Source organism: Myotis daubentonii, chromosome 3 (assembly GCF_963259705.1).
Source record: "Myotis daubentonii chromosome 3, mMyoDau2.1, whole genome shotgun sequence".
Classification (NCBI taxonomy): domain Eukaryota; kingdom Metazoa; phylum Chordata; class Mammalia; order Chiroptera; family Vespertilionidae; genus Myotis; species Myotis daubentonii.
In genome coordinates this window covers 127410267-127425979 of record NC_081842.1, presented here as the reverse complement: position 1 = coordinate 127425979, position 15713 = coordinate 127410267, and positions in this window count along the sequence as shown.

The window sequence follows — 15713 nt, the reverse complement described above, 5'->3', positions numbered from 1 at the left end:
ATCAGGGAAATATGCAAATTAACTGCCAGCCAAGATGGCGGCCGGCAGCCAGGCAGCTTAAAGTGAACATGAGGCTTGCTTGCTTCAGTGACAGAGGACTCCAATGTTCCCTGCCTGCCACTGCAGACCTCTGAACTGCAACTCTAAGAACTATGTTACAAATATAGAAGCTAAACAAAACCCCAGAAACCTGCTTTAGTCTCTCTGGCTTCAGCCAGCAGGATCGCAACATTGTTTCAAATACAGAAGATAAACAAAGGCCAGAAACCTACTTTCAGCAGCAGAGGCCTAAGAGCTGGAGCCAAGCCTCAAAGCTAAAGCTGGCCCAGAACAAAAAAAAAAGAAAAAAAGGAGCGGTTGGGAGCTTCAGTCACTCGCCAACCTGAAAACAGCCCTCAGCCTCTCACCCAGACTGGCCAGGCACCCCAGTGGGGACCCCCACCTTGAAGGGTGTGTGACCAGCTGCAAACAGCCATCATCCCCTCACCCAGGCTGGCCAGGCACCCCAGTGGGGACCCCCACCCTGATCCAGGACACCCTTCAGGGCAAACTAGCCGGCCCCAACCCATGCACCAGGCCTCTATCCTATATAGTAAAAGGGTAATATGCCTACCAGCACCGGGATCAGCGGAGCCAAGAGGCCTCCCAGCACCGGGATCAGTGTGACAGGGGGCAGTGCCCAAACCCCCTGATTGCCCTGCGGCTCTGTGTGTGACAGGAGGCGGGGCCACAACCTCCCTATCCGCCCTGCTCTGTTTGTGACAGGGGAAGGTGCCCCAACCCCTTGATCAGCCCTGCTCTGTGCCTGATAGGAGGAGCTCCCCAACCCCCTGATCGCCCTGCAGCTCTGTGTGTGACAGGGTGCGGCGCCCCAACCCCCTGATTGACCCTGCTCTGTGTGTGACGAGGTAGAGCCATAACCTCCCCATTGGCCCTGCTCTGTGTGTGACAGGGTGCGGTGCCCCAACTCCCCTATTGACCCTACTCTGTGAGTGACAGGGGGGAGCTCCTCAACCCCCCAATTGGCCCTACCCTGAGCGTGACTGAGGGTGGCATCGCAACCTCCCAATCCGCCCTGCTCTGTGCATGACAGGGGGCGGCGCCCCAACTCCCCAATTGGACCTGCTCTGAGCCCGACCAGGGTCTGCACTAGAGATTGGGCCTGCCCTCTGCCACCCGGGAGCAGGCCTAAGCCAGCAGGTTGTTATCTCCCGAGGGGTCCCAGGCTGCGAGAGGGCATAGGCCGGGCTGAGGGACCCCTCCTCCCCGCCCCCAAGTGCACAAATTTTTGTGTACTGGGCCTCTAGTTTTATAATAATAGCTGACATTTACTAAGCTCTTACTGTGTGTCCAGGCTAAATATTTCAGACACGTTCCATCAGTAAATGCCCACTAAAGACACTTGAAGCAGGTGTTACATTTTGCAGATAAGGTTAGAGAAATTACATAATCTTCCCAAGACTAAATAAACAGTGACACAAAAATTACAAATTTTTCCCTTCCGTAGCTAGAGATTTTAAACATAAAGGAACATTATCTCTGTTAAATTCCCTTATTCATGTTTGATTGTCAAAGTCATATTGTGAAGATGAAAAGGAATTATTTCAGTTATCCATTGTTAGGTAACAAATCACTCGCTAAATCTATGGCTTAACAATTTCTTATTTAAATAACAATTTATTATTTCTCATGACACTGCCAGTTGGCAAAAATAAATAAATAAGACTGCATCACACTAAAAAGTTTCTGCACAGTGAAGGAAACCATCAACAAAACAAAAGGACAACCTACAGAATGGAAGATATTTGGCAATGATACATCTGATAAGGAGTTAATATTCAAAATATATTAGGAATTCATACAAATTAGCACCAAAAAAAGAAAAACCACCAAAATTTTCAATTAAAAAACAGGCAGAGGACTTGAATACATATTTTCCAAAGAGGACATACAGATGGCCAGCAGACATATGAGAAGATGCTCAACATCACTAATCATAAAGGAAATGGAAATTAGAACCACAATGCAATAGCACATCACACATGTCAGAATGGCTATCATCAAAAATCAATAAATAACAAGTGTTGGTGAGTATGTGTAGAAAAGAGAGTTCTTGTACACTGTTGGTGGGATTGTAAATTGGTACAGCCCCTATGGAAAACAGTATAAACTTTCCTCAAAAAATTAAAAATAGAGTTGGCATACAAATAAGCAATACTACTTCTGGGTATTTATCTGAAGAAAACGAAAACGAATTAAAAGAGTTATGTGTACTCCTATGTTCATTGAAACATTATTTACAATAGCCAAGATATGGAAGGAACCGGTGTTCATCCATAGACAAAGAAGAAGTGGCACATATATACAATGGAATATGAATCAGCCACAAAAAAGAGCATAATCTTGCCATTTGTGACAACATGGATGGCCCTAGAGCAGGGGTGGGCAACCCCTGGCACGCGTGCCAAACATGGCAAGCCAGTAACTTTTGCTGGCACGCGAAACCCTCTCTTATAATCTTCCATTTACATTTTTTTTCTTAATATCTACTTTTTTATTTTTCAGATAAATTCAGTGTAGGTGCATCTTAGATAAATAAATAATTTTACATAACAAGTTATCTTAAAGACCATAGACGTGGATTGACGAGAGAGGGGAAGAGCAATTTCTATGCCTCTGCCTTAACTCTCCCTACCTTCCTAGATCCGACCAGTGTTTTGGTTTCATCCACATAAGCTTGTGAATCTTTGTTTTCAGTGATAAATTTTGTTAAGTCTCGTAATAGGAGTAGCCTGACGGATGAAAGTAGTAGCTCGTGCATATCTCTGAAGGTCACAAAATATAAACCTGATGTAAAATCTCTATCATTAGTGATGCAGCACCAAAAGTCCCACTGATAATATCAAACGGAGTCATAAAGTTTTCTGTCGGACTATCAGTGTACATGTATACATTAAAAAATAAATGTATTTTTCATCATCATATACTGTGTTTTTGTCGCTCAAATGAATTTTATTATTTCTTCAAGGTTCTTCACATACGTACACCTTAAGAGATATCAAGTAGGTGTAACATGTTCTCAAAAAATTAGGGTTGGCATACAGAAGAATTTTGAGTCAGAGATTTTGCTGGTTTTGGCATGCACTCACAAAAAGGTTGCCCACCCCTGCCCTAGAGTATATTAGGCTAAGTAAAATAAGTCAGACAGAGAAAGGTAAATGTTGCATGATTTCATTTATATGTAAAATCTTTAAAAAGTAAATAAACAAAACAGAAATGGACCCATAGATATAGAGAATAAGCTGATGGTTGCCAAAGGGGAGGTGGTTGTGGGGAGTGAAAAAAGGAAATCATGACACAGGCACAACAGAGGGAAGTCCATGTGAAGACACAGGGAGAAGGTGGTCATCTACAAGTGAAGAGAGGCCTCAGCAGAAACCAGCCCTGCCGATACCTTGACCCTGGACTTCCGGTCTCCAGGACTTGAAGAGAATATATTTCTGTTGTCTAAGCACCCAGCCTGTGGCAATTGTTATGGCAGGTCCAGCAGACTCATACAGCGATGAAGGGCCCTGAGGCTCAGGGCCAGGACAGCTGTAGGGAGGTCAGCCAAGTGGGGAGGATGCCCAGTGCTCACCATCTGAGTGGTAGTTTTAGGAAAGAGACAGAGGTCATTTTCTAAATGTTCCTACCACATAGTGCATTCACTCTCAGTCAAAAGGCTGGGAGGTGATTTCAAAACCTCATCGCAGACTTGGTGGGCGGTAGATTTCTGAGGGGGCCAACTCTGCGAACGCAGTTCTGGGGACAGATCAAAAGATAGAGCCATGAGCAGCAGCCCTTCAGATTTACTTAAAAATAATTTTTAAATTGTGGCAAAGACACATAACATAAAATTTATCATCTTGACTTTTTATATATATATATATATTAATATATTTTTATTAATTTCAGAGAGGAAGGTAGAGGGAGAAATAGAAACATCAATGATGAGAGAGAATCATTGATTGACTGCCTTCGCCATGCCCGCTACTGGGTACTGAGCCCGCAACCCAACATGTGCCCCCACTGGGAATAGAACCATGACCTCATGGTTGATGCTCAACCACTGAGCCAAACCCAGGGCTGCATTACTCTTTCGATTCTCCCGATGACCCATGACCCCATGAGGTAGGGACAGGAATCTTTTCCCTTTTCAGCAAGTCTATACATCAAGCGTCTCTTTAGCTTTTATTCCCATGGCAGGGGTCAGTGATGCTTCCTCACTGGGACGGGTGGCAGGTGCACATCAGTGCTGAGTTCGTGACTCCAGGACGTTGCTCTGAGAAGCCAGACTCAGTGTCCGACGTCTGTGCCAAGGCAGAACCTTGCCTATGGACGTGAGCTGAGAGTTAACATGCACACCACACATGATGCTCCTGTGGCAGAGGGTAAGGTGAGGGGACCCTGGCTTTGTGTATTCCTGGCGATACATGAAGCAGAGGATGAGTAGCCCTAGGAAAGCTCAACTCCCACTGGACTGCACACTAGGTGGGAAATAGAGGGATAAAGGAGTATGTTTAGAGTCAGAGCTCCTGGATTAGGGCCCTTCAAGGGGCTGGAGGCCAGGCTCAACTCCGGAGGGGTGCTCCAGCCCTCCGCCGGGCAAGAGAGGAGCAGCCTGGATGGAGGGGGGGAGGGGAGCACCTGGCTCCCTCCTGGATCCCTTCTGCTCTTTCTAAGTGTTGCAACTGGGCTTTGGCCATTAGGGTTCCTTGGATCCCCTGGGAGGGAAGTTACCAAATTCCCGCTCCTGTCTGGAAATGTCCTTCCAGCTGCCTCTTGTGTTCATGGTGTCAGCAATCACTGGCCAGGAGGGAGACTCGTGGCCCAGGCTCAGATCTCAGAACAAGTTGGGGAACAGAACCCATTTCTCGAGTCTGCATATAGATGGAGGAGGAGGAAGGGGAGCCATTTGAAATACCTGGGATTATCTGAGGGAAAATGTCTGTCTTCACCAAGTTGGATATTTCACGTGACTTCGGGCTGTTCAGAAACACCGTCTTGCTTTTTCACTTAGTTCAGGAAGCTGAAAAGAGACAGAGGTGGGTGAATTTGTCTTATTTTATTTTTCCTAAAAGATAGCAGCCTGTTTCCTCTTGGCATAAACCCAAAGCCTCTGTGATTAAACAATAGACAACCACGTGGAGCCAGCAGGCACATGAAACATGTGGGCTTGTAGCCAAGAGGGTTAGCCAGGGGGACCAGCTCCCCTTCTCTAGTGACCTCCCGGCTTCCCAGGGCAGCCACCCTCCTGCCTCTGGCACAGTCAGGAAGAAAAAAAAAGCATATTTAAAGAAGCCAGAATTTTATGTAAAAAAAAGTCTACAGGACCTCTGGAATGGTCCTGCCAGAGGGAACACATCCATTTAGATATTTGATTTGCATCCAAAATTCATTCCATCAAAGACCTGGCACCCAGAGCCGTCTGCTGGCCCATTTGAGAACTAGCGCAGACAGTTCTGGTGTGTGTGCCTGAAAGGCAGTCTCAGCTCCCGGGGACTCAGAGCCAAACGCCGTAACTGGCTCCCAATATCAGGCATCAGCTTTACCCCAGTCTCAGGCAAACGCCCAGTCGAGGGCAGTGGACCTGAAGCTGACGCCATCGCCATCCGCCGCTTCATGCTGGCTTAGGGGCCTGAACTTCCTCAGTCTCCGCCAAATGGGGCCTGAGGCTGAGAGGAATGGGCTGGGATCCAGCGCCTGGGCCCAAGCTTCCCATTATTTTCTACTGCTTCCTTTCGATTCTTGAGCAGCAGATTTTCTAGCGTTCCTGCCAAAGCCCCAGACAGCCCATGAATAGTCAGCAGCAATTTGCAAAGCCATTCCATTTGCAGCTGCTATTTTCATTCAGAATTTTCTGGAATTCCAGTGGCCAGTCAACATTAAGTTTGTTCTTTTCGTCTTCAGGCTTGCAAGGAACTTGGACCTCTGTGGGGAGGACATGGGAGGGATCTGGGTCCGCTTCCCCAGATTGGAAGGAGACCCCAGACACAAAGGGGCAGCAGGGGGAGCCATTCGCAGCCTCTTGGAGGGAAGGGCCTATTGTGTATCTGAGCGCAGTGGAGTGCCCCAAATTACAGCACCCTCCACACTGCCTTAGTCACAAGATACCATTTGTGAAAAAGCAAAGCACAGAAAATGCAAATAATACTAACAAATCTCCTCTCTTCTCCCATTCCTGGCACTAAATAGGTGACCAATAAATGGCATTTGAACTGAATTATTTGTCAAGAAGAATGCTTCACAGACATTCAAACTCCTTTTCTTTTTATTATTATTATTTTTTATTTCAATAAAAATGATTTTAAATATAATAATGTTACATACAATAAACATTAATATTTCAAGATAAATTATTTTAAATATATTACATGCAATAAAAATTAATATTTCAAGAAAAAAAATTTTTAAATATAATATTACCAAAACTGTACTAACATAGTACAATATCACAAAAGTTGTAAGAACTATTAAAAATCGCCGAAACCGGTTTAGCTCAGTGGATAGAGCGTCGGCCTGCGGACTGAAGGGTCCCAGGTTCGATTCCGGTCAAGGGCATGTACCTGGGTTGCGGGCATATCCCCAGTGGGAGATGTGCAGGAGGCAGCTGATCGATGTTTCTCTCTCATCGATGTTTCTAACTCTCTATCTCTCTCCCTTCTGCTCTGTAAAAAATCAATAAAATATATTAAAAAAAAAGAACTATTAAAAATCTTCAAATAACAGGATTACTTCTATTATATTCTAAAATATTTTCCCCCTCTGGCTCTATTTTGGATCATCAGTTTATGTTGTTCATTATATTCCTCAAATGAGTGAGATCATGTGATTTTTATCTTTCTCTGATTGGCTTATTCGCTCAGCATAATGCTCTCCGGGTCCATCCATGCTGTTGCAAATGGCAAAAGTTCCTTCTTTTTTACAGCAGGGTAGTATTCCATTGTGTAGATGTACCACAGTTTTTTAATCCATTCATCTGCTGATGGGCACTTAGACTGTTTCCAAATCTTAGCCACTGTAAATTGTGCTTCTATGAACATAGGGGTGCATATATCCTTTCTGATTGGTGTTTCTAGTTTCTTGGGAGATATTCCTAGAAGTGGGATTACTGGATCAAATGGGAGTGCCATACTGTTTTCCACAGTGGTTGCCCCAGTCTGCATTCCTACCAGCAGTGCAAGAGGGCTCCTTTTTCTCCACATCCTGGCCAGCACTTGTTTGTTGATTTGTTGATGATAGCCATTTTGACAGGTGTGAGATGGTACCTCCTTGTCGTTTTGATTTGCATCTCTCAGATGATTAGTGACTTTGAGCATATTTTCATATGTCTCATGGCCTTCTGTAGGTCCTCTTTCAAAAAGTGTATACTGAGGTCCTTTGCCCATTTTTTGATTGGATTGTTTATCTTCCTTTTATTAAGATGTATGAGTTCCCTGAAAAATTTTGGAAATTAAACCCTTATCAGAGGTAACATTGGCAAATATATTCTCCCATTCAGTGGGCTTTCTTGTTGTTTTGATGATGGTTTCTTTTGCTGTGCAGAAGCTTTCTATTTTGATATAGTCCCATTTGTTTATTTTCTCCTTAGTTTCCATTACCTTGGGAGCTGCATGGGTAAAGATATTGCTATGACATATGTCTGATATTTTGCTGCCTTTGCATTCTTCTAAGATTCTTATGGTATCCCATCTTACATTTAAGTCCTTTATCCATTTTGAGTTTATTTTTGTGTATGGTGTAAGTTGGTGATCTGGTTTCAATTTTTTGCATGTATCTGTCCAATTTTCCCAACACCATTTATTGAAGAGACTATCGTCACTCCATTGTATGTTCTTGCCTCCTTTGTCAAATAATAATTGAGCATAATGGCTTGGGTCTATTTCTGGGTACTCTGTTCTGTTCCTTTGGTCTATATGTCTGTTCTTGTGCCAGTACCAGGCAGTTTTGAGAACAGTGGCTTTGTAATATAGCTAGATATCTGGTATTATGACCCCTCCAACTTTGTTCTTCTTTTTCAGGTTTTCTGCAGCTATTGGGGATCTTTTTTTTTATTCCAGATGAATTTTTGGAGAGTTTGTTCTAGGTCTGTGAAATATTCCATTGGTATCTTAATGGAGATTGCATTGAATCTATAGATTGCTTTAGATAGTATGAACATTTTGATGATGTTGATTCTACCAATCCATGAACATGGTATGTTCTTCCATCTGTTTATGTCTTCCTCTATCTCTTTTGTCAACATCCTGTCATTTTCCGAGTACAGGTGTTTTACCTCCTTAGTTAAGTTTATTCCTAGATATTTTAATTTTTTTGGTGCAATGGTAAATGGGATTATTTTTTTAGTTTCTCTTTCTGTGAGTTCATTTTTGGTGTATAAAAAAGCCATCGATTTCTGGGTGTTAGTTTTGTATCCTGCTACATTACTAAATTCATTTATTAAGTCTAGTAGTTTTTTTATGGAGTCTTTGGGTTTTTCTATGTACAATATCATGTTATCTGCAAATAATGATAGTTTTGCTTCTTCTTTTCCAGTTTGGATGCCTTTTATTTCTTCTTCTTGTCTGATAGCTATGGCTAGTACTTCCAGTACTACGTCAAACAGGGGTGGTGAAAGTGGGCATCCCTGTCTTGTTCCTGTTCTTAGGGGAAATGGTTTTAGTTTTTGCCCATTGAGTATGATGTTGACTGTAGGTTTCTCATATAAGGCTTTTATTATGTTGAGGTATGATCCCTCTATTCCCACTTTGCTGAGAGTTTTTATAAAAAAATGGGTGTTGGATTTTGTCGAATGCTTTTTCTGCATCTATCAATATGATCATGTGTTTTTGTCTTTGATTTGTTTATATGTGAATAAACATTTATTGATTTGTGAATATTGTACCAGTCTTGCATCCCTGGAATAAATGCCACTTGATTGTGGTGTATGATCTTTTTAAAATATTGCTGGATGCGATTTGCTAATATTTTGTTGAGGATTTTAGGATCTATGTTCATCAGGGATATTGTTCTGTAATTCTCTTTCTTTGTAGTATATTTATCTGGTTTTGAAAGTAGGATAATGCTAGCCTCATAAAAAGAGATTGGAAGTGTTCCTTCCTCTTGGATTTTCTGAAATAGTTTGAGGAGGATAAGTGTTTGTTCTTTTATGAATGGTTGGTAAAACTCCCCTGTGAAGCTATCCGGACCTGGGCTTTTGTTTGGTGGGAATTTTTTTTTATTACTGCTTCTATTTCATCAGTTGTTACTGGCCTATTCAGGTTTTTTTATTCTTCCCATTCAGTTTTGGGAGATTGTATATTTCTAGAAATTTGTCTATTTCATCCACCTTGTCCAGCTTGTTGGCATACAGTTGTCCATAGTATGTTCTTACAATCGTTTGTATTTCTATGGTGTCAGGGGTTACTCCTCCACTTTCGTTTCTGATTTTTTATATTTGGGCCCTCTCTCTTTGTTTCTTGATGAGTCTGGCTAATGGTTTATCAATTTTGCTTATCCTTTCAAAGAACCAGCTCTTGGTTTTGTTGATTTTTTTGTATTGTTTTTTAGTCTTTATGTTATTTATTTCTGTTCTAATCTTTTTTATTTCCTTCCTTCTACTCACTATGGGCTTTCATTGTTGTTCTCTTTCTAGTTCTTTAAGTTGTAAGGTTAAATAGTTTATTGCTGATTTTTCTTTTTTTTTTTTTTTTTGAGGTATGCTTGTGATGCTATGAACTTCTTTCCCAGGACTGCTTTTGCTGTGTCCCAGAGAATTTGGGTTGTTTTGTGTTCATTTTCATTTGTTTCCAGGAAATTTTTGATTTCTTTCTTGATCTCATTGGTAACCTATTCATTGTTTAATAACATGCTATTTAGTCTCCATGTGTTTAAATGTTTCTAGGTGTTTTTACTGTAGTTGACTTCTAATTTCATTCCTCTGTCATCTGAGAAGATGCTTGTTATAATTTTAATCTTCTTGAACTTGTAGAGACTTGTTTTGTGTCTTAACATGTGGTCTATCTTAATGAATGACCCATGTGCACTTGAGAAGAATGTATATTCTGCTGTGTTGGGGTGAAATGTTCTATAAATGTCAATTAAGTCCATCTGATCTAGTGGGTCCTTTAGAGTCTTTGTTTCCTTGCTAAGTTTTTGTCTGGAAGATCTGTCCAGTGCAGTCAGAATGGTGTTAAAGTCCCCTACTATGTATTATTGTCAATTTCTCTGTTAAAGTCTTCTAGAAGTTCTTTTTATATTTAGGTGCTCCTATATTGAGTGTATATATGTTTACCAGGGTTCTATCCTCTTGTTGGGTCAATCCCTATAGTATTATGTAGTGGCCTTTCTTGTCTCTTGTGATGGCCTTCATTTTAAAGTCTATTTTGTCAGATATGAGTATTGCTCCTTCAACTTTTTTTTTTTCCTATTGCATGGAAAATTTTTTTCTATCCCTTCACTCTTATCCTGTGTGTGTCTTTTGTTCTGATGTGGGTGTCTTGTAGACAGCATATAGTTGGGTCATGTTTTTGTATCCAATCTGCTACCCTATGCCTTTTGATTGGAACATTTAGTCCATTTACATTTAGGGTTATTACTGATAGGTACTTATTTATTGCCATTATATTTCTGTATGGCTAGGTTTCTCTCTCTCTTTCTTCTCATTACAGAAATCTCTTTAGCATTTCTTGTAATGCTGGCTTGATGGTGATGAACTCTTTTAGCCTTTTTTTGGTTTTGTTTTGTCTGGGAAGCTCTTTATTTGGCTGTCTACTTTGAATGATAGCCTTGCTGGATATAGTAATCTTGGTCTCAGATCCTTGCTTTCCATTACCTTGAGAACTTCATGCCAATTCTTTCTCGCCTGTAGAGTTTCTGGTGAAAAATCAGGTGTCAGCCTTATGGGAACTCCTTTGTATGTAACAGTTTTCTTTTCTCTTGCTGCCTTTAAGATTCTCTCTTTGTCTTTAATTTTTGGCATTTTAATTATGATGTGTCTGGGTGTAGGCTTGTTTGGGTTCTTCTTGTTTGGGGTTCTCTGCGTCTCCTGAAGTTGTGTGACTTTTTCCTTTACCAGGTTAGGGAAGTTTTCTGAAATTATTTCTTCAAACAACTTCTCTATGCTTTTCTCCCTTTTTGTCTCTTCCAGCTACACCTGGTATTCTAATATTATTACGTTTCTAATATTATTATGTTTCATGTTGTCCCATGGCTCCCTTAAGCTGTCCTCCTGTTTTTTAATTCGTTTTTCTTTTTGGTTTTCTAATTGAGTGATATTTTCAACTCTGTCTTCTAATTCACTGACTCTATCCTCAGCTTCCCCTAATCTGCTGTGTATTCCTTCCAATGTGTTCTTTGTTTTATGTCATCCTTTATCACAGATATATTTTTTTTCCATAGTTACTATATCTCTTTTCATGCTGTTGAGCATCTTTACCATCAATACACTGAACTCTGTTTCAAATAAATTTCTTATCTCTGCTCCATTTATCTCTTCTTCTGGAGAATTCTCTAGTTCATTCATTTGGGGGTTGTTTCTTTGTCTCCTCATTTTGGCTGTCTGTTTGGGTTTGAAACTATGTATTACCCCTCTATACCTCTCAATCTCTATTGCAGGACAGTGTTAAAGGCTGTTTCTGACTAATTAGATCAGGCAGAGACTCAAAGCCTCCAGAGACCTCCTCTGCCTACAGACTGATAGGATTCTGACTTGAATTGCCTCCCAGGCAATCATCCTCAGGTGTGGTAAGAAATTTTTTTTTCAACAGGGTGGGACAGTTGCTACTGCCTGGAGGCTAATTGTTATTTTTAATTTCTTAAGTGGCCTCAGGGCAATGTGTTTTCCAATAAGGTGTGTCAATTGTCTTCCCCCCAGGGAAGGTAGATGTCTATGTGGGAAAATGACCTCCACTGGGTGAGGGAATGACTCAGCCCAGGAAACTTTGGGTGTCTGCCTTCTGAGCTCTATCCCTTGAGCCCTCAGTCCTGGCTTCTGCCCTTAAAGCTCCAGTCCACTTCACCCTCCCTCTGCCAGAGCACAAGGTGGATGGCTCCACAGGGAATTTTGTGTGTTGGACCTTTAAGAGGGTGCCTGAATATTCAGCTGTCACTCTCTGGCAGATAGCACCCCGCTGATTTTCATAGACAAATGTTATGTTGGTACCCTCCTCTGGTTTGGTGCTCTCTGCTGGAAGGCTCAGCTCGAGGATTAGATCCCAGAGTTCTCAGTGGCAACCCCCCACAGCTGAGATATCTCTCCGGGATTCAGTTGCTGTCTGTGGGTGCCCAGAGGGCCCTTTCACACCTCCGCCCCTCCTACCAGTCCAACTGCCTATTTACAGATGAATAGATAAAGAAGATAACAAACTCATAGAAACAGAGAACAGATTATGATAACCAGAGGCAAGGGAGGGGGAGGAATGAATGAATGTGGTCAAAAGTACAAACTGCCAGTTATAAAATAAGTAAGTTCTGGGGATGCTATGTACAGCATAGTAATTATATTAACAATACTGTATTGTATATTTGAAAGTCACTAAGAGAGTAGATCTTAAAGTTCTCATCACAAGAAAAATAATTTGTAACTCTGTGAGGTGATAGGTGTTAACTAAACTTATTATGGTCATTTTGCAATAGATATGTCAAATAATTATGTTGTACACCTTGTATTTTTTTAAAAATATATTTTTATTGACTTCAGAGAGGAAGGAAGAGGAAGAGAGAGATGGAAACATCAATGATGAGAGAGAATCATGATTAGCTGCCTCCTGCATGCCCCCTACTGGGGATCGAGGCCAAAACCCTGGCATGTGCCCTTGACTGGAATCAAACCTGGGACCCTTCAGTTCGTAGGCTGACACACTATCCACTGAGCCAAACCAGCCAGGGCTGTACACCTTGTATTTATACAATATTACATGTCAATTGTATCTCAATAAAACTGGGGGGCGGGGGGAGAAGAAATTCTTAATTCATTATTATCCAATGTATTGATCTTTTCCTTTTGGGTTAGTCTTTTTTGTGTCCTGTTGAAGAAACCTCGACCTGTCTCTCAAGAAGCTTTTAAAATCTATAAATGCCTACTAAGCCCTACTTTTCTGATCCCTCTTTTGTGCCAGAAATGAACTAAGCACTTTCATGAATGTTAATGCCTACTTTGTGGGAAAACACTATCTTCATCATCATTTGCCTAAACTAGGACATGGTATGCATGATGGACAATTTCCATGGCTACCCAACATCTGAACATCCTTCATGCATTAAAAAAGTATGGTTCTGAATGTGGCAGTGGGGAGCCAGGTGGCCCCCCAACCCAGCCCTGCCTGCCCCGCATAGGTGCAGGACTCATGTGAAGAAGGTGTGATATCCTTGGGCAGATCCATGTCAGAGACACAGTCCTACAAGCAGACTGAGGATAGAGAAGCATTCATTTATAATAACACTAGAGGCCCGGTGCACAGATTTGTGCACCAGTGGGGTCCTTTAGCCTGGCATGCGGAGATCAGGCTGAAACCAGCAGTCCAACATCCCCTGAGGGGTCCCAGAATGCAAGAGGGCCCCCTGGTGGTCAGTGCGTGTCATAGCTACCGGTTGGCCAGTTGAAGGGTCAGCTGGTTGCTTAGGCTTTTATATATATAGACTAGAGGCTCAGTGCACAAAAATTTGTGCACTGGCATGGGGAGGGAAGTGTCCCTCAGCCCCACTTGTGCCCTCTCACAGTCTGGGACCCCTTGGGAGATAACGACCTGCTGGTTTAGGCCCACTCCCGGGTGGCAGAGGGCAGGCCCAATCCCTAGGTGCCTGCCCCACAGCTCCTGGTCGGGCTCAGAGCAGGGCCGAATGGGGAGTTGGGGCGCCGCCCCGTCATGCACAGAGCAGGGAGGATCAGGAGGTTGCGATGCCACCCTCAGTCACGCTCAGGGTAAGGCTGATTGGGGGGTTGGGGCGCTGTCCCCTGTCACACTCAAAGCAGGGTCGATGGGGAGGTTGTGGCACTGCCCCGTCACCCACAGAGCAGGGCGGATCAGGGGGTTGGGGCGCTGCCCCCTGTCACACACAGAGCAGGGCCCATCAGGGGGGTTGGGGCTCCATACCCTGTCACGCACAGAGCAGGGTCGATCAGGGGGTTAGGGAGCTCCCCCCTGTCACGCACAGAGCAGGGCCGATCAGGGGGTTGGGGAGCTCCCCCCTGTCACGCACAGAGCAGGGCCGATCAGGGGGTTGGGGCGCTGCCCCCGGTCACACTCAGGGCAGGGCCGATGGGGAGGTTGCGGCTCTACCCCATCACACACAGAGCAGGGCCAATCAGGGGGTTGGGGAGCTACCCCCTATCAGGCGCAGAGCAGGGCTGATCAGGAGGTTCCCCTGTCACAAACAGAGCAGGGTGGATAGGGAGGTTGTGGCCCCGCCCCCGTCACACACAGAGCTGCAGGGCGATCAGGGGGTTTGGGCGCTGCCCCCTGTCATGCTGCTCCAGGGGCCAGGAGGCCTCACGGCTCCACTGATCCCAGTGCTGGGAGGCCTCATGGCTCCCCTGATCCTGGGTTCGGGAGGCCTCGTGGCTCCGCTGATCCCAGGCCGGGAGGCCTCGCTGCTCCACTGATCCTGGTGCTTGGAGGTCTCGCTGCTCTGCTGATCCTGGTGCTGGGAGGCATATTACCCTTTTACTATATAGGGTAGAGGCCTGGTGCATGGGTGGGGCTGGCTGGTTTGCCCTGAAGGGTGTCCTGGATCAGGGTGGGGGTCCCCACGGGGTGCCTGGCCAGCCTGGGTGAGGGGCTGAGGGCCATTTTCAGGCTGGCGGGTGACTGAAGCTCCCAGCCTCTCCTTTTTTCCTTTTTTTTTTTAATTCTGGAATTTATTTACCTTCTATGGCTGTCACTGGAGCTGAGAGTCAGCTTTAGCTCAGACCTCGCCTGCTGAAAGCAGGTTTCTGTGCTTTGTTTACCTTCTGTATTTGAAACTTTGTTGCGACTCCAGCTCTGAGATCCCGGCTGGCTGAAAGCAGGTTTCTGGGGTTTTGTTTAGCTTCTATATTTGTAACAATGTTTCTTAGAGTGCAGCTCAGAGCCCAGCAGTGGCAGACGGGGAATGGGGAACGTTGGCTTCCTCCATCACTGGAGCAAGCAAGCCTCCTGTTCGCATCAGTAGCCTGGCTGCCGGCCGCCATCTTGGTTGGCAGTTAATTTGCATATCGCCCTGATTAGCCAATGGGAAGGGTAGCGAAGTTATGGCTAATTATCATTTTTCTCTTTTATTATATATGATAGGCTCCTACTCTGGTGGGTAGCTCAGCTGGTTAGAGCATTGTCCCGATACACCAAGGTTGTGGTTCGATCTCCAACATATAAAAGTCAACCAGTGAATGCATAAATAAGTGGAACAACAAATCAATGTTTCTCTCTTTCTCTCTCTCTCCCTCTCTCTCCCCCTTACTCTCTCTCTAAAATAAGTAAATAAGTAAGTAAGTAAATAAATAAATAAATAAATAAATAAATAAATAGCATGGGCTCCAGAGGCTTCATGGCTTGGAAAGGAGCCAGTGGGGAAAGGCCTGGTATGCCGAGGTGCAGAGCAGGAAGGGGAAGCTGCAAGAAAGGAGAGAGAAGGGGCGTGCCTCTTGTCTAGCTGCTGGGCAGCATAGGGATGAGAGGTGGGGTTGCAGCTAAGTGCTTCACATGTCTTCTTACTGGCTT